The sequence below is a fragment of the Bos mutus genome, chromosome 5, assembly GCF_027580195.1.
Source record: "Bos mutus isolate GX-2022 chromosome 5, NWIPB_WYAK_1.1, whole genome shotgun sequence".
Taxonomy (NCBI): Eukaryota; Metazoa; Chordata; class Mammalia; order Artiodactyla; family Bovidae; genus Bos; species Bos mutus.
This window is the reverse complement of record NC_091621.1, coordinates 115,252,598-115,269,074: the sequence shown is the minus strand read 5'-3', so window position 1 is coordinate 115,269,074 and position 16,477 is coordinate 115,252,598.

Below are 16,477 nucleotides of genomic sequence, written 5' to 3'. Positions count from 1 at the left end.
ACAGTCCAACTCTCACATTCATACATGACTACTGAAAAAACCATAGCTCTGACTAGATGGACCTTTGTCGGCAATGTCTCTGCTTTTTAATATGCTGTAGAGGTTGGTTGTAGCTTTTTCTTCAAAGGAGCAAGTGTCTTTTAATTTCGTGGCTGCAGTCACCATCTGCAGTGATTTTGGAGCCCAAGAAAATAAAGTCTGTCACTGTTTCCATTGTTTGCCCATCTATTTGCCATGAAATGATGGGACTGGATGCCACAATCTCAGTTTTTTGAATGTTGAGCTTTAAGCCAACTTTTTCACTCTCCTCTTTCATTGTCATCAAGAGGCTCTTCAGTTCCTCTTCACTTTCTGCCTTAAGGGTGGTGTCATCAACAATAATGCAAATGTTATTGATATTTCTCCCAGCAATCTTGATTTCAGTTTGTGCTTCATCCAGCCTGGCATTTCACATGATGTACTCTGCATATAAGTTAAATAAGCAGGGTGACAATATACAACCTTGATGTATTCCTTTCCCAATTTGGAACCGGTCTGTTGTTTCATGTTTGGTTCTAACTGTTGCTTCTTGACCTGCATGCAGATTTCTCAGAAGGCAGGTCAGGTGGTCCATTAAAGTCTTTTAAAATGCAATGCCTCTTGAAGGTGTGCAGCCTTGACTCTTACCAGTAAGACCAGGAGTTACTGTAGGTTTGGAGATTTCTCCCCCAAGGGAAATTTGGTGGGAGGGAAAGATATAAGTTGGTATGTGGTGGTAGCTTAGTCCCTAAGTCATGTCCAATTCTTTGTGACCCCATGGACTGGAGTCCACCAAGCTCCTCTGGCCATGGGGTTTTCCAGGCAAGAATACTGGAATGCCTTGCCATTTCCTTCTCCAGGGGATCTTCCTGACCCAGGGATCGAACCTGCATCTCCTGTATCCTCTACATTGGCAGGCAAATTCTTTACCACTGGCACCACCTGGAGAGCCCCACCTAGCAGGGGCACTGCTCCCCTTTTGAGTGGGATCGTTTTTCATTATGGAGGAGGAAATGGCAACCCACTCCAGTTTTCTTGCCTGGAGAATCCCATGGACAGAGGAGCCTGGCAGGCTACAGTCCATGGGGTTGCAAAGAGTTGGACATGACTGGGTGACTGAGCATGAGCACAGGGATTCAATTCTAGGAAATGTACTTACAAAGGAAACAATTTGGTAGCATTTACTTACAGCATTTGGGGCAGTGAAGGTGATAACATTTTTTCTAACATCAGATTTTTAGGCAAGTACTGAACGGAATTCAAAGTAGAAAGTCAAGAAACACCTAGAGTAACAGGCAAAGTTGGCCTTGGAGTACAGAATGAAGCAGGGCAAAGGCTAACAGAGTTTTCCAAGAGAACACATTGGTCATAGCAAACACCCTCTTCCAACAACACAAGGGAAGACTCTACACATGGATATCACCAGATGGTCAACACCGAAATCAGATTGATTCCATTCATTGCAGCCAAAGATGGAGAAGCTCTATACAGTCAGCAAAAACAAGACCAGAAGCTGACTGTGGCTCAGATTATGAACTCCTTATTGCCAAATTCAGACTTAAATTGATGAAAGTAGGGAAAACCACTAGACCATTCAGGTATGACCTAAATCAAATCCCTTATGATTATATGGTGGAAGTGAGAAATAGATTTAAGGGACTAGATCTGATAGAGTGCCTGATGAACTATGGAATGAGGTTCGTGACATTGTACAGGAGACAGGGATCAAAGAAAAAGAAATGCAAAAAAACAAAATGGCTGTCTGAAGAGGCCTTACAAATAGCTGTGAAAAGAAGGGAAGCGAAAAGCAAAGGAGAAAAGGAAAGATATACCCATTTGAATACAGAGTTCCACAGAATAGCAAGGAGAGATAAGAAAGCCTTCCTCAGTGATCAGTGCAAAGAAATAGAGGAAAACAACAGAATAGGAAAGACTAGAGATCTCTTCAAGAAAATTAGAGATAGCAAGGGAACATTTCATGCAAAGATGGGCTCAATAAAGGACAGAATGGTATGGACCTAAAAGAAGCAGAAGATATTAAGAAGAGGTGGCAAGAATACACAGAAGAACTGTATAAGAAAGATCTTCATGACTCAGATAATCATGATGGTGTGATCACTCACCTAGAGCCAGACATCCTGGAATGTGAAGTCAAGTGGGCCTTAGGAAGCAGCACTACAAACAAAGCTGCTGCTGCTAAGTTGCTTCAATCCAGTCCGATTCTGTGCGACCACATAGACAGCAGCCCACCAGGCTCCCCTGTCCCTGGGATTCTCCAGGCAAGAGCACTGGAGTGGGTTGCCATTTCCTTCTCCAATGCAGGAAAGTGAAAAGTGAAAGTGAAGTCGCTCAGTCGTGTCCGACTCTTAGCAACCCCATGGACTGCAGCCCACCAGGCTCCTCCATCCATGGGATTTTCCAGGCAAGAGTGCTGGAGTGGGGTGCCATTGCCTTCTCCGACAAACAAAGCTAGTGGAGGTGATAGAATTCCAGTTGAGCTATTTCAAATCCTGAAAGATGATGCTGTGAAAGTGCTGCACTCAATATGCCAGCAAATTTGGAAAACTCAGCAGTGGCCACAGGACTGGAAAAGGTCAGTTCTCATTCCAATCCCAAAGAAAGGCAATGCCAAAGAATGCTCAAACTACCACACAATTGCACTCATCTCACATGCTAGTAAAGTCATGCTCAAAATTCTCCAAGCCAGGCTTCAGCAATATGTGAACCGTGAACTTCCAGATGTTCAAGTTGGTTTTAGAAAAGGCAGAGGAACCAGAGATCAAATTGCCAACATCTACTGGATCATGGAAAAAGCAAGAGAGTTCCAGAAAAACATCTATTTCTGCTTTATTGACTATGCCAAAGCTTTTGACTGTGTAGATCACAATAAACTGTGGAAAATTCTAAAAGAGATGGGAATACCAGACCACCTGATCTGCTTCCTGAGAAATCTGTATGCAGGTCAGGAAGCAACAGTTAGAACTGGACATGGAACAACAGTCTGGTTCCAAATAGGAAAAGGAGTACATCAAAGCTGTATATTGTCACCCTGCTTATTTAACTTATATGCAGATTACATCATGAGAAATGCTGGACTGGATGAAGCACAGGCTGGAATCAAGATTGCCAGGAGAAATATCAATAACCTCAGATATGCAGATGACAGCACCTCTATGGCAGAAAGTGAAGAAGAGCTAAAGAGTCTCTTGATGAAAGTAAAAGGGGAGAGTGAAAAAGTTGGCTTAAAGCTCAACATTCAGAAAACGAACATCATGGCATCCGGTCCCATCACTTTACGGCAAATAGATGTAGAAACAGTGGAAACAGTCTCAGACTTTATTTTTTGGGGCTCCAAAATCACTGAAGATTGTGACTGCAGCCATGAAATTAAAAGACGCTTACTCCTTGGAGGAAAGTTATGACTAACTTAGAGACCATATTCAAAAGCAGAGACATTACTTTGTCAACAAAGGTCCATCTAGTCAAAGGCTATGGTTTTTCCAATAGTCATGTATGGATGTGAGAGCTGGAGTATAAAGAAAGCTGAGCACCAAGAATTGATGCTTTTGAACTGTGGTGTTGGAGAAGACTCTTGAGAGTCCCTTGGACTACAAGGAGAGCAAACCAGTCAGTCCTAAAGGAAATGTCCCGAATATTCATTGGAAGGACTGATGTTGAAGCTGAAACTCCAATACTTTGGCCACCTGGTGCAAAGAGCTGACTCATTTGAAAAGACCCTGATGCTAGGAAAGATTGAAGGTGGGAGGAGAAGGGGACAACAGACGATGAGATGGTTGGATGGCATCCCTGACTCAATGGACATGAGTTTGAGTAAACTCTGGGAGTTGGTGATGGACAGGGAGGCATGGCGTGCTGCAGTCCATGAGGTTGCAGAGTTGGACATGACTGAGCGACTGAACTGAATGGAAAGCTGCAGGGATATTTATTGAGCTCCTGAAAGTGAAAGTTGCTTGTTCATGTCCGACTCTTTGTGATAGTCCATGGATCTCTCCAGGCCAGAATACTGGAGTAGGTAGCCTATTCCTTCTCCAGCAGATCTTCCAAACCCAGGAATCGAATTGGGGTCTCCTGCACTGCAGGCAAATTCTTTACCAACTGAGCTATCAGGGAAGCCATGGAGCTCCTCAGTGTCCCCAAACATTCTTGGTCTGACAGTCAGAATCAAAACAAATGCCTCCAACAAATGTTTTAAACATTTCCTGGTATGATGAACATTTCCCTTTATTTAGAAGAAGAAATAGTTTGAGTTGTGAAGCTGCACTTATATAGTGCTTTGAAAGAACACACATTTTATTTAGAACTGCTTTTTAGAAGCAAGAATAGATGACTTAATTTTTCAACCTTTAAAAATCTGTGGAGAAAAATGTAGAAATGGTATTTCCTTTTTCACAAGGCTATTTTGAAACTTAATGAATTAGTGTTTATTAAGAGCTTGTCTGAAAGGTAAGATGAAAAATATCAGTCATCTATATTCTTCTCTTCCAAATGTTCATCTGCCAGTAATAAAAGCCTGGGCCCCAGGCACCGTCTTTTGTACTCTTGTCTTTGGAGGGATCCGCCTACGAGTTTCCTTTATCCTGGTGAAACATCATAATTAATAATTCATCCATTATACTATGGCAAACACCAGGCCAAAGATGCACCGCCCCGAGTGCTGGCAGGCTCAGCACCACTCTCTCCTGCTCAACTGCCTGATATTTGTTTGCAGTGCAGAGACATGGCCATGGCAAAGGCCCATGAGGCCTGAGCAGGAGGCCGAAGGTGCTCTCTTTCTTAATCCATGACTTTGAAGGATGCTTTTGGCACCTTGCATGGAGATGGCTTGTCTTCCCTGGTGGCTCAGTCGTTAGAGAATCTGCCTGCAATGCAGAAGACCATCTGTATTACAGGAGACATGCTTTTGATCCCTGGGTTGGGTAGATGTCCTGGAGAAGAAAATGGCAAAAATGGCCTGGAGAATCCCATGGACAGAGGAGCCTGGCAAGCTACAAATCAAGGGGTTGTAAGAGTTGGACATGACTTAGTGACTAAATCACCAACCACCACTATGGAGAAAGCCACCAGTCATGGACTCAGAACGCTGCAAGGAGCCAGGAGGATTAAATGGCAGGGACTTGGGTCAAACTCGTACCAGGTCTGGAGACTGCTCAGTGGCTCAGTTGTATCTGACTCTTTGCCACCCTATAGACTATAGCCTGCCAGGCTCCTCTGTCCATGGGATTTTCCCAGCAAGAATACTGGAGTGAGGTGCCACCCTGTCCTCCATCCCAGGGATTAAACCTGTGTCTCCTGCATTGGCAGGCAGATTCTTTACCACTAGTGCCACTTGGGAAGCCAGATCTAGATACAAGAGGGTCACTTTTCCTAACTCCTCCTCTTTGGCTGAGGCTGGAGTTATTTTACCTGGAATGTCAGTGAGTCCCCATTGGACGTTGCCCATCGACCCGTCACTCAGCAGAAACTCACATGATAGATTTCAATTGGAAATACTGACCAATGTCAGAACTTCACTATAAGAAACCACCTCCCTCCTTCCAGAGTTTACTACATATAGGAAATCCTAGGGAATCATCATCTCTCTCTTCTGTCACCACAACCCTACATGTTTCAACCTTGGCAATAAGGAAACGTCAGCTAGTAGGTCAGGATTAACAACTGGATGTGCTAAGACACATGAAAACGGAAGCAGTCAGGGGCTAAAGAAACCATCTACTAATCCAGGACTGAACAGGCAACAGGAACACCCTACTGAATCTGTCTGCTCGCGTCTGTCAGATGCTGGTCAGTGGCCAAACCCCTCTAGACAAACAGGGCAAGATTCCATGTCATGGTACTTTCTTTTTAGGGTCCATGTCATGAATTGGTAACCACTCTAGCGTACTCCATCGTGACATATTTATAGCAGAATAATAGGCTGGCTGGGTCGTGACACAGATTTAAAAAGGTATCATTTTAGTTTTAAGTGTCATGGGATCTGGGAGACTATTCAGTGTAAATGACTTGTTTTATGGATGAGAAAACAAAAAGCTCATAAAATGATTCACCCGATTAAGAGCTGTATGCCAGGAAAAAGGCAGTAGTTGTGCATTTATGTTACCGCCAACCACTACACTCCATCCTGAGTATTCTGTTCCTTTTCATCCAACTGAAGATTAAATACTGGAACAGCACATCATTGTAGAGGCCACCGTGGGTCTTCTCCAATTTATAGCTAAAATAAACAATTTGCTTGCAAAAGTTGGTTCCTTTTTTCTTTTAATTTTTATTGAAGTATAGTTGGTTTACAATGTTGTGTTAAATTCAGGTGTACAGCAAAGTGAATCACTTATACATACACATATATCCACTTTTTTATTAATAGATTCTATTCCCTATATAGGTCATTACAGAATAACAAATAGAGTTCCCTGGGCTATAAAGTAGGTCCTTCTTAGTTACCTATTTTTATGTATAGTAGTCTGTACATGTCAACCCCTATCTCCCAACTTATCCCCCCTTCCCTCTTGGTAACCATAAGTTTGCTTACTACATCTGTAGCTCTATTTCTGTTTTGTAAATAAATTCATTTTTAAGATTTCACATACACTGCTGCTGCTGCTAAGTCGCTTCAGTCGTGTCTGACTCTGTGCGACCCCATAGACGGCAGCCCACCAGGCTGCCCCGTCGCTGGGATTCTCCAGGCAAGAACACTGGAGTGGGTTGCCATTTCCTTCTCCAATGCATGAAAGTGAAAAGTGGAAGTGAAGTCGCTCAGTCGTGCCCGACTCTGTATCACACGGCGTTTCTCTGACTTACTTCACTCCGTATGACATCTCTAGGTCCATCCGTGTCACTGCAGACAGCATTGTTTCATTCTTTTTTATGGCTGAGTAATACTCTGTTGTTGTTCAGTTGCTCAGTCCGACTCTTGCAACCCTATGGACTGCACCACACTAGGCTTCCCTGTCCTTCACCATCTCCCTGAATTTGCCCAAGTTCATGTCCACTGAATTGGTGATGATGCCATCCACTATCTCATCATCTGTCATCCCCTTCTCCTCCTGACCTCAGTCTTTCCCAGGATCAGGGTTTTTTCCAATGAGTCAGCTCCTCACATCAGGTGGATTCCCAGGTAACCCAGCAGTAAAGAATCCACCTGCCAATGCAGGAGACACAAGAAACATGGGATCAACCCTGGGTTGGGAAAATCCCCTGGAGAAGGAAATGGCAATCTACTCCAGTATTTTTGCTTGGAAAATTCCATGGGCCGAGGAGCCTGGTGGGCCATAGTCCATGGGGCCATAAAGAGTTGGACCCAACTGAGTAACTTGAGTGCACACACACACATACATATATGCCACATCATCTTTATGCTCACACTTGATCACTGATCTTTTCCTACCAGAGCTGTGTTTGGACACAGAGTCCTCTGTTGTAGCTTCTTGCTACTCTTGGCAGATTCTGAAAGATTATAAACCCCATCAGGCTAAAGCCAGGTGGGGAAAAGTGTGCACTTAGCCTTGAGAACAGTTAAGGACCATGAAGTCTCGTGGAGGATGGAGTTATCCCTTCTCTGTGACATGGTCAGGTATCACTAGCGATTCCACAGCTTCTGTCCCCTGTGGCCAGTGCCTGTGCTGAGAGGCCAAGGCTAGTGCATCTGCCCAGCACTGACCAAGGGCTCCTCTGTCCAAGTTTGGGGCTGCAGCCTCAGCATCTTGCCATCATCACTGCTCCAGTCTGACTGCCAGCTCCCCAGAATCTCAATATGATAACATGGAGTTGTTCTGGCCTCTTGTAGAACTGGTGAGGATCATTATTGTGCCCAAGTTACTATGGAAACCCCTTCCACAAATAAATATTTGGATAAGGATGAGGAACAAACCCCCTTAAAGAGTATGTATTTTTATTTAATGCTGAAAGAATTTGAGGCCAGTGCAAAGGGAAGCTTTGCTGGCAGTCACCAGCTCTTTTCAGAAGGCAAGTTGCTTCTCTTTGACTGTGTGATATCCTAACTTCTTTTCTCTCTCTTCTCCGATTTGTCTAGTTTCTCTTCTTTTTCTCTTGGTTCTTTTCTCTACATGTTCTTTCTCCTGTGCATTCCCTTGGCACCTCTTTTCCCTGTTGCTTCTTCTCTCACTGCAAAGCAGAGTGCTTTCTGGGCAGCTGAATCTGCATGGAGCTGGTTTTGATGGGCTCTGTTCCTCAAGACCATGAATGACAGGAGTCCCTGTCCATTGGCTGCATGTTGCAGTGCAGGCCTGTGGCCAAGACCCACTTCCGGGGCTTGCTGGAGAGATGCTGAGAGGTCCTCCTGGCCCGAGCACAGATGGTGGGTGATGGAGTCCGGATGCCGAGACTTAGGGCAGGTCAAAACGATGATCACTCAAGTGTAAACTGTGCTAATTGCTGGGGACAAAGGGAGAGCCAGGCCCCAGTGGAGCGTGTTCCAGGGAGGAGTCCCCGAAGCAAGGGGTAGCTTCAATTGTTTATACATTGCTAGTAAGAGGCTGGCCTAAGCTTCCAGATTGACTTGCTTTTAATTCTCATTTTATTGTTGTTGAGACTGAGTGCTACTATTTTACCCTAGCATGCAAAACTTGATTCTGATCATTTGTAAGTCTTTCCTGATGGCGGAGATATTTTTCTTGAAAGATGTCTCATTTGAAATAGTTTAAAAATGGTAGAGGTGAACCTCTTTGCAAAGCAGGAAGAGAGACACAGATGTAGAAAACACACATATGGACACCAAGAGAGGAAAGAGAGGCTGGGTTGAATTGGGAAATTAGGATTGATATATACACTATCAGTACTATGTATAACATAGATAACTAATGAGAACCTACTGTGTAGCTCAGGGAACCCTACTCAGTGTTCTGTGGTGACCTAAATGGGAAGGAAATCCAAAAAAAAAGGGAATATATATATATATATATATATAGCTGATTCACTTTGATGTATAGGAGAAACTAACACGACATTGTAAAGCAACTATACTCCAATAAAATTTTTTTAAAAATTATAGATGGATAGATGACAGATAGGTCAATAGAAAGCTCGCTGGATAGAAAGAATAGATACACACACATACAGACAGACACACACACATATATGAATACACAAGTATATAGACACAAGACACAGACACACACATTTGTGGGGTTTTGTTTGTGTTTTTTTGGTTGATTTTTGTTTGTTTCCTTTTCTTTTTTTGGCCATTAATCTTGCAAGATCTTGGTTCCAAGCTAAGAATTGGAACCAGGCCCCAGCAATGAAAGTGCTGAGTCTTACCCACTGGGCCACCAGGGAAGTCCCCCTCTCTGTCTTTTTTATTTGTACCTTATGTCTTCTTTTTCTCTATTTTTTTGTTATTTGTTTCGTTTTAATTTCTCCCCTATGAACTTATCCTCAGGATAGAACCCTGTTCTGTAAGAAAATCCTGGAGCCGGACTTTTATTTGTCTCTCGGACCTGACAGCAAGACACGTGCCTGCACCTGCCATTGAAGCGAGTAAGAGGGCTGCCGCTCTGCACTGCAGTTCTCAGCTGTGCTTACCACCCTCCGCAGTGACCACACACTGGTGACTGGGATTCTCCTGGTTTCCGGCCTGGCAGGCATACGGTTTTGCTGGTGCTGATCACTTGCAAATCTCTAGGCTGTTGGTGGTTTGCCCCTCATCCACTTGTACATCACCAACTAGCTTTGCTATTGATGCTGTCCTTGGGCTTTGGTCTTGTCGTCTGCTTACTTTACCCGTTTTAATTTTTTTTAATTCTTTTAATTTAAGAAAAACATTTATCTGTTATTTATTTGGCTGTGCTGGGTCTTAGTTGAGGCACACAGGATCTTCAATCTTTGTCTCAGTGTGCAGGGCCTTTTAGTTCTGGCATGTGACCGCTTAGTTGCGGCATCTAGTTCCCTGGCCAAGGACTGAATCCGGAGCCCCTGCATAGTGAGTATGGAGTCTTAGCCACTGGACCACGAGGGAAGTCCCGATTTTACCTCTTTTTAATATATAGTTTTTAAAACCTCCCCACAATATGCTGCTCTTGCCACTTCCTTCTTTCAACAGTTTATCTCTTATTGCAAGAAAAGTCAGTGCATATGCATTTCTGTGTGTGCACTGCATGTGGACTTGTTTAATTAAAAGTAATTTATATAAAATATACATTTAATGTAGGTAAAATATCATGTACAGGCTTTACATCTCCAGTTTGATGAGTTTGAGAATTATATGCACTCCTATGACCACTACCCAAAGTTCCATCCACATAGAACAGTGGATAAGTCTCTTCACATCCCTTTTTAGCTGGTCACACTGCCTAACCCCTCCTTCCACCAGAGGCAACCGCTTTCCAATTTTATAAACCAGGTGAATTTTTACCTGTTCTTAGTCTATGGGGTCGCACAGAGTCGGACACGACTGAAGTGACTTAGCAGCAGCAGCAGCAGACTTCATACGGAGAAGGCAATGGCACCCCACTCCAGTACTCTTGCCTGGAAAATCCCATGGATGGAGGAGCCTGGTAGGCTGCAGTCCATGGGGTCGAGAAGAGTTGGACATGACTGAGTGACTTCACTTTCACTTTTCACTTTCCTGCATTGGAGAAGGAAATGGCAACCCACTCCAGTGTTCTTGCCTAGAGAATCCCAGGGATGGGGGAGCCTGGTGGGCTGCCGTCTATGGGGTTGCACAGAGTTGGACACTACTGAAGCAATTTAGCAGCAGCAGCAGACTTCATACAGAGCTTCCCAGGTGGCGCTAGTGGTAAAGAACCTGCCTGCCAAAGCAGGAGACATAAGAGACATGGGTTTGATTCCTGGGTTGAGAAGATCCCCTGGAGGAGAGCACGGCAACCCACTCCAGTATTCTTGCCTGGAGAATCCCATCGACAGAGGAGTCTGGTGGGCTACGGTTCATTGGGTCACAAAGACTCGGACATGACTGAACTGACTTAGCATAGCGCAGCAGAGACTTCAAACAAATGGAACCACAATTTTGTTTCTAATCCTAGACCATCACCGAGGATTTTTAGTCACACATCAGAGTTGAATTTTATCAGATGTGTTTCTGGCATGTGTGAAGTTGTTATATAATTTTCTCCTGTATTCTGTTAACACCCTGAATTACATTGATTTAGTTTAAAATATCAACCCTGATGGCTATTATTTTTTTAAGGAATTTTCACTTGTATTTATAGAAAAGTATTTTTCAGGTTTTAGCTTCTGGGTTATTCTGGTCTCATATACATGAATTGGAAAGGGATATTTCTCAGACTGCTTTCTGAAAGACTTTGTATAACTGGTATTATGTAATCTGTAGACATTTCATTAGGTTCACCATTTTGGCCTGGAGTTCATCTTGCGGGAAGGTTTTTGATTATAGATTTAATTAAAAAAAATAGATACAGGGCTATTCAGAGTTTTCAATTTCCTCCCAAGGTAGTTTTGGCAAATTGTGCTTTTAAATGATTTTGCCCATTTCATTTAAGTTGTCAATTTTATCAGCATAAAATTATTTGTAAATGTGCCTTATTGTCCTTTAACTGTCTCTAGTATATTCAGTGTTGATTATTTTTCATTTGTGATATTGACAGTATATATATATATATAATATACATACATATATATATATTATATATCAAATGTCTGAAATCTTTATTTAGTTGCTAAGTCATGTTTTACTCTTTTGCGACCCCATGGACTGTACCTCTGTTCACAGGATTCTCCAGGCAAGAATACCAGAGTGGGTTGCCATTTCCTTCTTCAGGGGATCTTCTTGTCCCAGGGATTGAACCCCCGTCTCCTGCACTGGAAGGCGGATTCTTTTACCCCTGAGCCACCAGGGAAGTCCATCTGCAATCTAGGCAGTATGTATTCAGTGAATCATGAGATGTAGTCTCTGGCAATCAGAGAGACTCGGGTGGGTGATACTCAGATGTCCAGGTCAGTCACTTCTGGAAGTGGCGTTAAAGGGATCCTGACAACAACCAAATAAGTCCCAGCCCCCAGTTTGTGACTCATAACTGGCTCTGCTTCCTGGGAAGGAAAAGTCAAACACAAGGCATAGCTGCAGTCTACACAACAGTTACATCAGGAGGCAGATGGACAAGATGGCAAAAGTGGTGTATAGGTGAAGAAGATGAATATTGACGGACTGTATCCGAGTTCTTCCTATGCTGCTCACTAACTGACGTCTGTGTTAATTTATCTAACCCTTTCCTTCTTTTTCCTCCACTGTAACACGAGAATAACATTAGACACCTCACTGGGCTTTAGGGATATTTATGAAAACAATACATGTGAAAAGCTCCTGGTTCATTACAGACATCTCTTCATCATTGCCTTCTCTTTATCTGAAAGTGTGGAACTTGGTTTTTGGCTTTGATCAGCCCCAAGCTGACTGTGTCTTTCTGCGTCTGATATTACCATCATCATTGTCATTGTTGTGGTGGTGGTTACTGTAGACTTCGTAGAATTGGAATGGAAAAGACAATTGATAGACTACCACAGAGTCTCTGTTCATGTTGACAAACAGCTCTCCCACAACTTAAGGAATGGCTTTGATGTCCTGTTCCTGTTAGTCGCTCAGTTGTCTCTGATTATTTGCGACTCCATGGACTATCGCCCACCAGGCTCCTCTGTCCAGGGGATTTCCCAGGCAAGAATACTGGAGTGGGTTGCCATTCCCTTCTCTGGCGGATCTTCCCCACCCAGGGATCGAATCTGTATTACAGGCAGATTCTTCACTGTCTAAATCACCAGGGAAGTGGCTTTGATATATTTTACAGCAAATTAATTGTGGAATAATTTGCAACAAATTAAATTGATGTTTGTAAACCTGTGGTTGTCAAAGTAAGTTTCCCAGTTCACACGCATGCCTACGGTGTATAGGGCCTCTTTGTGCCCCCATAGCAGTGTTGATGGCCTGGGATCTCTACTCCAGGAGATAACAGGTCAGGCAGCATCTTCTCAGAGCCACTGCCAGAGCACCTAAATGGAAAATCACATTCTGTGCCTTGGCGATGGCAAGCAAATTAGCATTCCCATCAGCCTTCATTTGCATAGCTTGTTCTGATAGATGAATTAGATGAAAAACATGGAAGGAGAACAAAGCACAGTCATTCTGTATAAAGGCTACTCTTCAAGCTCACTCATTTCCAGACCCTGGTTTTTGAAGGCATGCAGAGGCTTCAAACACATATTTCCAGCTACATTATTTGTACAGAGAAAAAAACTGGCATGTTGACTAACTCATCTCTGATTTTGAGCCAATCACTGGATCAGAACCCACTTCAGCACTGGGTCTCCTCCAACTCGCAGGAATTTTCTTTCGACATTTTCCAATTTCAAAGCCAGGAAGGGCATAAGGAAGAGGAGAGACGGTGTTATGTAATTTCTATTATGTTTGCCTCTTTGCAAGGTACCTTTTTAAAAAGTAAAAAAAATTTTTAATTTTTTAAATTGGAGGATAATTGCTTTCCAGTGTTGTTAGTCTCTGCTGTACAACAATGTGAATCTGTTATACGTATACATATATCCCCTCCCTCTTGAGCCCACCTCCCACCCCCTCATCCCACCCCTCTAGGTCATCACAGAGCACCGAGCTGAGATCCCTGTGTTATATAACAGGGTTTCCACTAGCTATCTATGTTACACATGATACTGTGTATATGTTAATGTTCCTCTCTCAACTTGTCCCACCCTCTCCTTCCCCCCACTATGTCCATAGGTCCTAGATACAGACATAAATCAAAGCACTTTTAATAGAGGGTACATGCTTATATACAATAATATCTAATTTTAAATGCAGCAAGCTATGATAATACATATCAAATTTGCTCTTTAGGTCTAGTTAAGACAAGTGAGGTCCTGGCTCCAGTCATGACTTCTTGTATGAGTGCTTAGTTCTGCGCCTCCTTTAATCTGTTTCTCCATCTCACATTAGTGCATATTGAGGCTGGTCAGTGTGGTTGTCTTCTTGCTCAGAGCTACCTTCCTAAATACAGGGAGCTCTCAGCACCTCTCTTGTTCTGCATATCCTAGTATTAGTCTTTTGTCTACAGTCTTCAACGACCATATGTTGATACTTTGGGCTACTTCTGTTCCTAAGTGCTAACACACAAATTCATATAAAAACTTGAAAAAATCCCCTTCAACTAAAGAAATATGTCTCCTTTTGCCAACTGGGAATGCTTCCCTTTTCACCTCTCTCCACCCGCCCCCGCCCCCTGCTGACCTGGTAGAAAAGTTGGATGAACTTCCTCTACTTTAACTGAAGTCTGAGCAAATCCTGAAAGTCTCTCTCCACAATGGCGTTTATTTCTTACAACCAAACTGGTTGATTCCTAGTTTACATTATTTTTTTGTGAACCTCCACCCCGATCCCAGCCCTCTGGCAGTATGTTAAAACTGCATCCATGGATGAATAAGTTCTGGGGACCGAACACATTGCATGCTGACTACTGTTAACAATACTGTTAATAATTGTATCATACTTGAAGGCAGCTATGAGTGTAGAACTTTTATGCTTTCACCACTACCATCACAACAGAATGATAACTGTATGAGGTGAAGAATGCAGTAACTAACCTTCTTTGGGTAAGCAGTGTCATTGAAGGGGGCTCTCTGATTCATGAGTACTTTTTATTAATTAATTTGTTTAGTTGTCTCTGCTGGGCCTTAACTGCGGCATAGGGGATCCTGGATCTGTGTTGCTGCGTGTGGGATCTTCAGTTGTGGCATGTAGGGTCTAGTTTCCTGACCGAACATCAAACCCGGGCCCCCTGAATTGGGAGCCCAGAGCCTTCGTCACTGGACCACCAGAGGAACCACGTGATCCATGAGTCCTTTAGTTCCACAGGGCACCTTTACCTCCAGTCGCCTTCCCTTTTCCCACCCCTTCCTTCTCTCCACCAATACTCTGCTCGTCGCTCAGCCCATCTTAAGAGTCACTGACACATCCTAACGATTGTTGGGGATTTCTGACCTCAGTCAACCAGGTCTTACCTCTGGTGAGAAAACCGGAAAACTGTTTTCCCTCCCTCCTGGAAAACTTGTTTGTAAGATTCAGTCTCACCAACTCTGACTCTTGGCAAAAGGTCAGACTGGGTTATATGAGTACTTCTTACTGCTGTACCTAACATCTTGGAATCCAGCCTGTCTCCCTGAGCCAGGCTATCCCTTTCTATTTGTCTTCCACAAGTTCTAAGCGGAGCTGAATTGAGAGCTTGGAGACAGGACGGAAGGAAGGGCACCTTGACTTGGGTCCCTCCTGCCAGGCCATTCACAGCAGGCTGCTCCTCTCATACCAGGTTCATGGCCTTTCCTGAGGACAGGAAAAATACAGAAGCTGTCTATCATGCTTATGCTGGCTGGACCAGATTCCTGGAAGCCACACAATTAAGGTGGACTCTTTACACTGCCAACTGCATCGCTTCATCTCTCTTGGAATTTCGGCAAATGACAGCCTTTCTCCGGGAAGCCTTCCTGTCTCAACTCTACCCATTTTGTAAACCATTCACAAAGTTTCTGACTCAGTAAATCACCGTTACCATATTCTCTCCTCTCCTTCAACCCCTCTCCCTACCTGAATCTATAACATCAGAATTAATTATGGGTGATCAGCTGTTATGTGTATAATTTGGATATGCCTTAGAAGGACTCTAAATTGCCATGTAACAAATAAATGGCATGAGATTTTTAAAGCTGTCCATCCATCTTACCTCCAATTCTCCACCTTGAAAGTTTCATTCTACTGTATTTAAGGCTTTTCTCATAATTGGCCTGTAGTTCTTTCTTTTGGACACTCCTTATACTATGTGTGAATCTGACTTCACAGTCAGCCTGGGTGTCCCTTGGAGGGCAGGAGCCGCATTAATCATCTTAGTATCCAATCTTTGCTCCTTCCCACCTACCACTTCTGATATGCACATATTTGGTACTCACTAAATACAACTTACACAATACTTACTGCACTAGTAGGCACTAGAGTTAGAGTTTACAGAGTTTATAATTAAACTCTAATTTTATAGAGTTTAACTAGAGTTTATCATTCTCAAGGGAACAAGGTTTAGGGGGTCTTAGTGTGCTAATGGGCTTCCCAGGTGGCTCAGTGGGTAAAGAAACTGCCTACAATGCAGGAGACCCCAGACATGGTTTCTATTCCTGGGTTGGGAAGATCTCCTGAAGAAGGGCATGGCAACCCACTTCAGTATTCTTGCCTGGAGAATCCCATGGACAGAGGAGGCTGGCAGGCTATAGTCCATAGGTCACAGAGACGGCCATGACTGAAGTGACTGAACACATAACTCTCAAGAAAAATTTCTCCCTAACTAGCATGCGTGTGCATGCTCAATCATTTCAGCTAATCATTGTAGTCTAACTTTTTGCCACCCTATAGACCACAGCCCATCAGGCTCCTCTGTCCATGGGAGTCTCCAGGCAAGAATAGTAGAGT